Here is an 8,119-nt window from a genome sequence, read left to right as displayed (position 1 = left end):
AACTAGCCATATTTAATGACTGACACCAAACACCTAAATACAGAAAACAAATAACTGAAACTACAAATCTATCCAGAACTGGACTGAAATTACTCTTAAAGTTCCACAGAACAAACTCTTTCAAATTCATAAGTGATGATTTACTTTAATGCCATCATGTTACTGTACATTAAAACCTTAATACCCCAACTGTCTGAGGGTCTGAACATAGCAAGAGCAACAGTTTGTATCCCTACTGAAAAGCTTATTTTTCTTTTTAAACAGGAGCATGCTCAAAGACCTGCACATAATGTTTTGCTTATTAGGCCCGCTGAGCATTATAAAATGACATTCCACTCGAACCCCCTGGGACCGGGATGTCATTAGTCTCTGTCAGTGCTGCTTTGTAGCTAATTAATAAGTTACTTTCTAACTGCTGACAGTTTTCGCCCATGGGAGCATGTTGTTTACACGCAAATCAATTTCTCTGAATCCAAGCAAAAACAGTTTTTAAAGAAGAGGAATACGATGAAATAAAGATGAGGAAGAGGAAGATGAAGAGCAAGACGTAGATAAAGGAGGCCGCAAGGAGGAAATCAAGTTAACTTCACAAACTTCTTCAGTAATTGAGCAGGACGCACTGATCCATAACACTGACGTCACTCATCCAATCAGGATCCACTAATCACACTGACCAGACAGTTCCTTATCCTGATTTCAGTGAGGAATATCTCTGTGGGCAACGCAGAGCCAGACTATCCACTGCATGATGTTCTGCATTTCAGCAGAATGAAAGAAAGAAGCAAAGAAAATTTCAGTCTAGTTTTGAGTCCAAAAAATATATTTAATTATTTTATACACAAGTACATGAATTAAGCTTTAACTGCTGAATTGAAAGTGAATAAAGAATTATATTGTTCTTATATTATACCACTGATGTGGTGGTGGTGTGTTAGTGTGTGTTGCGCTGGCCTGAGTGGATCAGACACAGCAGTGCTGCTGGAGTTTTTAAACACCTCATATCCAGCCAACAGCGTCCTGTGGGCAGCGTCCTGTGACCACTGATGAAGGACTAGAGGATGACCAACACAAACTGTGCAGCAGCAGATGAGCTATCGTCTCTGACTTTACATCTACAAGGTGGACTGACAAGATAGGAGTGTCTAATAGAGTGGACAGTGAGTGGACATAGTGTTTAAAAACTCCAGTAGCACTGCTGTGTCTGATCCACTCAGACCAGCACAACACACACTAACACACCACCACCACGTCAGTGTTACTGCAGTGCTGAGAATGATCCACCACCCAAATAGTACCTGCTCTGTGAGGGTCCATGGGGGTCCTGACCACTGAAGAACAGGGTAAAAGGGGGCTAACAAAGTATCAGAGAAACAGATGGACTACAGTCTGTAACTGTAGAACTACAAAGTGCACCTATATAGTAAGTGGAGCTGATAAAATGGACAATGAGCGTAGAAACGAGGTGATCGGTGTATGTAATTCTTACCATTATAGAGACTCTCTTTTCCTGCCCCCCATGTTATCTGAGTGTGTATCTGACCGCTTTCATCACTGTCCGGCTAAAGTAAGTCTGTAGTAAATCTATTAAATTCCACATTAACAAAGTGAACAGTAACTATCTTTACAAACTGCTTTATAAGACAAACTCCAACTCTTGCTTTTCTGAGTTTCAAGAAGAGACAGATATTTGGCCTCTTTCTTTTCATTCTAGTAGTACAGATTAACCTCACTTCGGTCATCTAGACCAGTAGCTGCTGCTAAGTTAGCTATCTCACCTGCTAGCTTGCACAGGCATGAAATGATACCTGCACACTCCTGCAAATGTATACACTTAGTATCATGTGTAGAGTCAAGTAAGACTTGAAAATTTGAGCAAAAACACTTTCAGTTCTATAGCTGTTAGCATGCATGTAGCACTGAGGATGACTTCAGCTGCAAGACAGAGAACTTCCATCTGAAGCTCAAGCTTACATAAACATAGTAGTACTACACACTGTTTTCTTAAGATACGTCAAACAGAGCTCTTTGGTCAACATCATGACCATTTAGGAACTCTGGGTCTAGTCCAGGGGTCGCAACCCAAATTTTGCTGAAGGGCCATTTTGCCCTTTCAGCAAAAATCAAATCACCTTGAGAGCCACAACATTTTATATCCATTTTTCCATCATGGCTGTAAATGTGTTTTAGTATGTGCTGATGTCCTAGTATAGACTACAAAAACATAGAAGAAAACACAGACTTACTTTGCTCTGCTTTAAGCTTCAGCTCAGATATAGGGGGGTTTCTCACATCTCCAGCAGGAAACTTTTCCTCAAAAGTAGAATAATTTTCTCGTAAAATGTCTCTCCTCGACTTTTTACGAGGCTGAAGTCGCTTCTCATTCACCAGCTTCTTGTTTGAATTTTTCTGTTTCCGCTGAAACGGTGGAACGGGAAAGTTCAGTTCAGCTTCATGACTGTTTGTCATTGCAGATTAAACGTATCAGGAAACCAGCTGGTCTGATCATAAATGCAATCCATTCGTCTCCAAATTATCGATGTTCGTCTTAAATCTCTCTCTTTGCCTTTTCATTAGCAACTAGCTAGGCCAGATTCCTGTCTACGTTGCTATGGTGACCAGCAGTCTGCGCTGATCTTCAGGGTTAAAGGTGAATTAGCAGTTCTACATTAACTCCAGAGTTTAAGACCATTTATTGTTAAACTGTGTTGAACGATCAGCAGAGCTTTATTTTACTGTAAAGGAGGATTATTTTATTATTACCTACTAATCTGATTCAGCTGTGGAGCCTCAACAGGGCAGTAAAAGAGCTCCGGAGCCGCACGTTGCCGAACACTGATTTAGGCAGATTTCTCTATGGAGAAAATCAATGGCATATTTGAACATCGTTGCTAAGATGCACTGCTGTAGCAGTTTGAGTAGCTGTTGTTGGTATATAACAGTGTTTAATAGCAGATTTAATAGTAAATATACTTTTCATGCAACATCATTTCAGTGCACAGGAATGTTAGCTTGCTTGTAGCATGTATGTAGCATTATTCATGTTTTACTGTTTAGCAGCCACATAATTCGAAAGATCCAGTAAAAATTGGAGGAAAATACATCAGGTTTGAAAGATTTTTGTTATCCACAGAGCACAACGGTGGAGACCCTTAGAACATCAGAGGTCCACTTTTCAATGAATGGTCTATTTCTCTCTTTCCTTCTCTCTCTCTCTCTAAAATCAATCAATCTCTCTCTCTCTCTCTCTCTCTCTCCCTCCCTCCATCCATTTGAGCCCCTGAGCGACGTATGCCTGAGTCACCACATGGGAGCCACCAGAGCTCCATCTCCGTTGGCTGATCTGCACCATTTCGACCACCATGGAGCTTCACACTGTACAACACTGTGCAAACCTCACCTTCATGAACTGACCCTCCTGCTGCTGCTGCATAAACTCAAACTATCTAATTAACCATCGCTCCACCTGTTTTTCCCTGTTTTGTATTATATTTTATACTAACGCTGTTTGTTCTCCGGTGTGGTCCAGAGGAGGATGGGTTCCCCTTTTGAGTCTTGGTTCCTCTCAGTGTTTCTTCCTCTTGCTCTGAGGGAGTTTTTCCTTGCCACTGTCTCCACTGGCGACGCTCATGGGGGCTCAGACACATATTTTTCTGTAAAGCTGCTTTGTGACAACACCTGTTGTAAAAAGCGCTACATAAATAAACTTTGGCTTGACTTCTCACAAAAAAGCTCTTTGTTGTCAGGTGTTTTCTGCCACCTACTGTCTGTCACGTGAGACGTCTCTGCATCAGGGACAGATCCTGCACATGTGCATTTTAACAAGGAGACTCGGGGACATAAAGATATGCTGGTCCATCAATCAATAAATAAATAAATAAGTAAATAAAAAAATATTTCTGCACTGTACCAGTCAAAAGTCTGGACATGCCTAATTCTGCATTTCTCTAAATTTTAAAGACATTTTCATTCAAAGGTTAGTGCTTTGTTAAAGACTTCAAAGGCTAAAGTTTATTTAAAGGCTTCTAAGACAGACACAAATAAATAATAAATAAAAAAATTATTAATATGTTTACAAACTGTTCCCAACAAGTAGTTTTCAGCAGCCAAAAAGTGCTCAATGTATGCGGGAACTTCATCAGTCTGCTGACTAAGCATCCCAGATGCAGTCCTATGCAAACGTTTGAGCACCTCTGGTCAAATGACTTTTTATTGATTCGAAGCAAATGTTAACACATCCTCTACACAGGACACAATTCTGCACACTTTAATGCACAATTACTGTGTATTTGCTGAATTTAACATACTGGAAAAAAACCTCAAACATAAAATGTGGCCTGTGCACATTTTATATGTTATGTTTTAGGTTTTTTTCAATGTGTTAAACTCAACAGATAAATAAAAATTGGGCCACACTTTATTTGGATGGTCCCCTGTAGATGCTACACAGATACGTAAATCATTAAATAACTTTCTGGTGATGTTCATTTGATTATCAACACCATTATGGTTAGGATTAGGATTAGGGGTAGGTGTAGGTTTTGTCTTGAGGTTAGGGTTGGGGTTAGGTTTAGTGTTAGGGATGGATTTGATAAAACCTTTCACACTGAACTTGTTTTAAGTTGAATGTTACTTAAAGACAGACTGAGCATTTACATCTGCATCTGTAGTGGACCATCTAAATAACACTCAACGTCAGGTTCAGTTGCATTTAATGGATATTTAGTTGAATGTTACTTCAAGATATACTGACCATTTACAAAGCATCTACAATGGACCATCCAAATAAAGTGTTACCAAAAATTGTGCACTAGGATTTGTAGAAAAATGCCATATTTCATATTTCATCCTCTTGGTAGAGGATGTATTAAATTATCTTCAATCAGAAAATCATCAAAATGTAATTTGCCTGTGGAAACTGCATATGACTGCAGCTCTGCAAAACGCTGCTTGGGAGATACGAAGCTGCTACATGTGCTTCATCACAGGTGTCCAAATGTTTGACTCGTGCCGTGATGCTTTGCAGGCACTCCGTTTTGGACATAAGGTGTAAGCAAAGAGTGAGAAATGTGATGTGACCATCCTCCACGTAAAAGGAATGAATGAAGTCCAGAACATTAAAAGCCCTAATCCAGGATTCCCATCGTGTCGCTCTAAACGAGGATGATGGCACATCACCAAGTGCTCCTTTCATGTCCTTTTTTCACACAGTCCAAATGGAGCCTGTCCAGTAAGATGCTTTGTTAATTAACCTCTGTGCCCTTATAGTAGGAGTGACTCATTTCATATTACTGTCTTCTCTGCCCAGCCCATCCCTTTCTGCTAATAAGGAGATATCGTATCCTCTTGCGCCTCAATTACTGAAAAGCAGAGGCTAAGAGCCAACCAGCCAATTTATAATCGTGCGCAAACTTTTACATTAGATTTCTGCACCTTATTGCTCATTGTACAGATCGTACATATCTGTTTCATTTCTGTGGCGCCTGCTCATCTCATTACGGTGGCCAAGACTGAGTGAAACAAGGAGAGGCACTCGTTTAGAAATACCACTTGCAGAAATATCTCCTTCAGCTGTAGGACAGCTTGCACTGCGTGATAAACAAAGCAAAATATATACAATATATATGGTACTGTGCAAAAGTCAGACATCACACTTTTGTTTCTTCAATTTCTAGTCAAAATGACCATGAAGTGTGAGTTATTCATATTTCAGTGTTTGGAAAAAAAGCAGAAAACACATTTATAACAGAAAATTACACAGAAGCCTTCAACAATAAGGCCCAGTCCCATTTCTTATTTTCACCCTTACCCCTTGTTTTCGAGTGTCACTCTAACCCCTTGGAACTGAGTTACAGGGTAGTGGTTGAGATCTTCCCTCTGAAATGGGACCCTCAAATAAAAAGAGCATCACTTCATTAACAGCTACCAGCGCTGCTCTGTAGGTGACCCTGCCAGTCTGCAGTGACAGCAGAGGAGGGTAAAGTTCAGCTCCTCACTGCTGGGCTTTAGTTACATTTAGGGAATCATATGATCTTCAAAGAGGGGGGCAATTATTTATTATCACCCACCGCTAATTCTTCAGTGATATGAAGCTGAAGTCAGATATTCACCAGCTTCTTGTTCGAATTTTCCCGTTCCACCTTAAATGGCAGCAGTTACATTCTGGCGCTTCAGGCATCAGAACTGCTGGACTATTTAAGGTGGAACGGGAAAGTTAGCTAGCTAGCTACCGAGACATTAGCATGCTATTAGCGATTTTTTATGCTTGTTATGAAGAGAAAGACCAAAATACATCAAAACAACGTTAAACTAGGATAATACAATGCTTTATCGTAATTTTAACGGAGAAAATACTCGTGTAATTGTGCTACCTTGTCAATGTCCTACTATACCACATATTTTTAGGTAGTGCTCCATATGAAACTGTAGGTAGGATATTTGATTACCTAAATAACCCTGTCCGAAAATGCTACCAGCACTGAAATCTATAGGTAGGATAATCTGATCCTAAATCTCTTCATCAGAAAACATTATCAGCATTAAAAGAATAATTAGGAATTAACACTTAAAGCACAATAAAATGTTTAAAACATTAAGTTACTACACTGTAGTGATGATATGCGCCTGCTCAGTAGGACCACTCGACGAGTAGGACAAACTGGTAGAACACTGATTTTTCTTTTTTCCTCATAACTCTCTGTTTGGAGTCTCTGAAAAACCTCTGTTTGGAGGGTCATGTAGCCCCAACACTTCACCCTCCCCCTCTATCTCAACAAGAATCGGGACACCCTACCCCTAGACTTGAACACACAAAACGGCTAAGGGCTCAGTGGTAGGGGCGAGGGGTGAAATGGGACTGGGCCGAAGTATAATCTCACATCGATCAGCATTTAATTTGTCCCTACTGTCTCTTTACCATCTGAAAACCATCAAGTTACAACTGTGTCCCACCAACGAAGGGTTCCAAAAGGAGTCACTGACATTATGTTCATTCACTCAAGCGACCACCCAAACACACTTTATCCGCCTTACAAATTTCTTTCTCATGTGTATCTAAAATGGCTAAAGGAGATATTTTCTGTTGTTATACATACGATAGTTCATTTGCATGACAAAGAAGGTAAAAAGAAAATAGGTGAAAAAAAGTTGCCGTTTCCAAAACTACACTAAAATCAAAAATAAGACTCCTAACAACCTGAAGACCTGGTAGACCACCAGAACTGTCAGCAGTACTTCTAGCTTTCGTCTTTGAGAGAAAATCAAGGCCCACTCTCCTTTAGATATGAAACGTCTGTCCGCCCTTCCACACTGTGAGAAGACAATTCAACCCTATGGGTCTAAGAAAAGGATATAAACAAAATAGAAGAACATTTGCAGTATAATGCTGAAACTGGACATCTGACAATGAACTGTCCACCCTAGAGCCCAGACGATAACACTAATAAATGCATTTGGGATCGCTTGGATCGTGAAAAGCAGAGAATGCAACCAACTACTAAGACTGAACTTGAGGTGTGGAAAAACATCCATGCAGATTTCTTTGAAAAACTGAAAGCAAGACTCCCAAAAAGAATAGAAGCTGTAATAAAGACACATTAAATACTGAAAAAATGATACTATATTTAGTTGATGAGGCTTCTGAGTTATTTTTTTGTTAAATACATTTTTCTGCTTTTTACTTGATGCTGAAAAATGATTAACTAGTACTTAATGGCCATTTTGAATGGAAATGCATTTTGACTTTTGCACAGCACTGTAATTCTTCCCTTTTAGATGAGGTATAATCTTTGTGGCAAAACCAGAACGTTGTCGCTATAAAACGTGCTAATTGAGGAGTTTACAGTAACCAGTCCTCTTTCCATTCCCCCACACCATGATGTCATTAGCTAAATGTATTAAACTCACAGTTCTGTGGCTTAAATTAAAAAAATGGACTGATCTAAATGGAAGCCATCAACACCCCAAGGCAAATAAAATCGCAGCCACTTAAGAGCATTCTCCAAATGGCAGCCTTCCAATCCATTAGGCTATGACAAATATGATCCAGGCATGCAGGGAAAATATGCAACAATGTAAAGCATGGAGTGCAGGAGCTCATGACGCAGCACACTGCAGTGCTGCA

The sequence above is a fragment of the Colossoma macropomum genome, unplaced genomic scaffold, assembly GCF_904425465.1.
Source record: "Colossoma macropomum unplaced genomic scaffold, Colossoma_macropomum, whole genome shotgun sequence".
Lineage (NCBI taxonomy): Eukaryota > Metazoa > Chordata > Actinopteri > Characiformes > Serrasalmidae > Colossoma > Colossoma macropomum.
Note: the sequence above shows the minus strand (reverse complement) of the source record.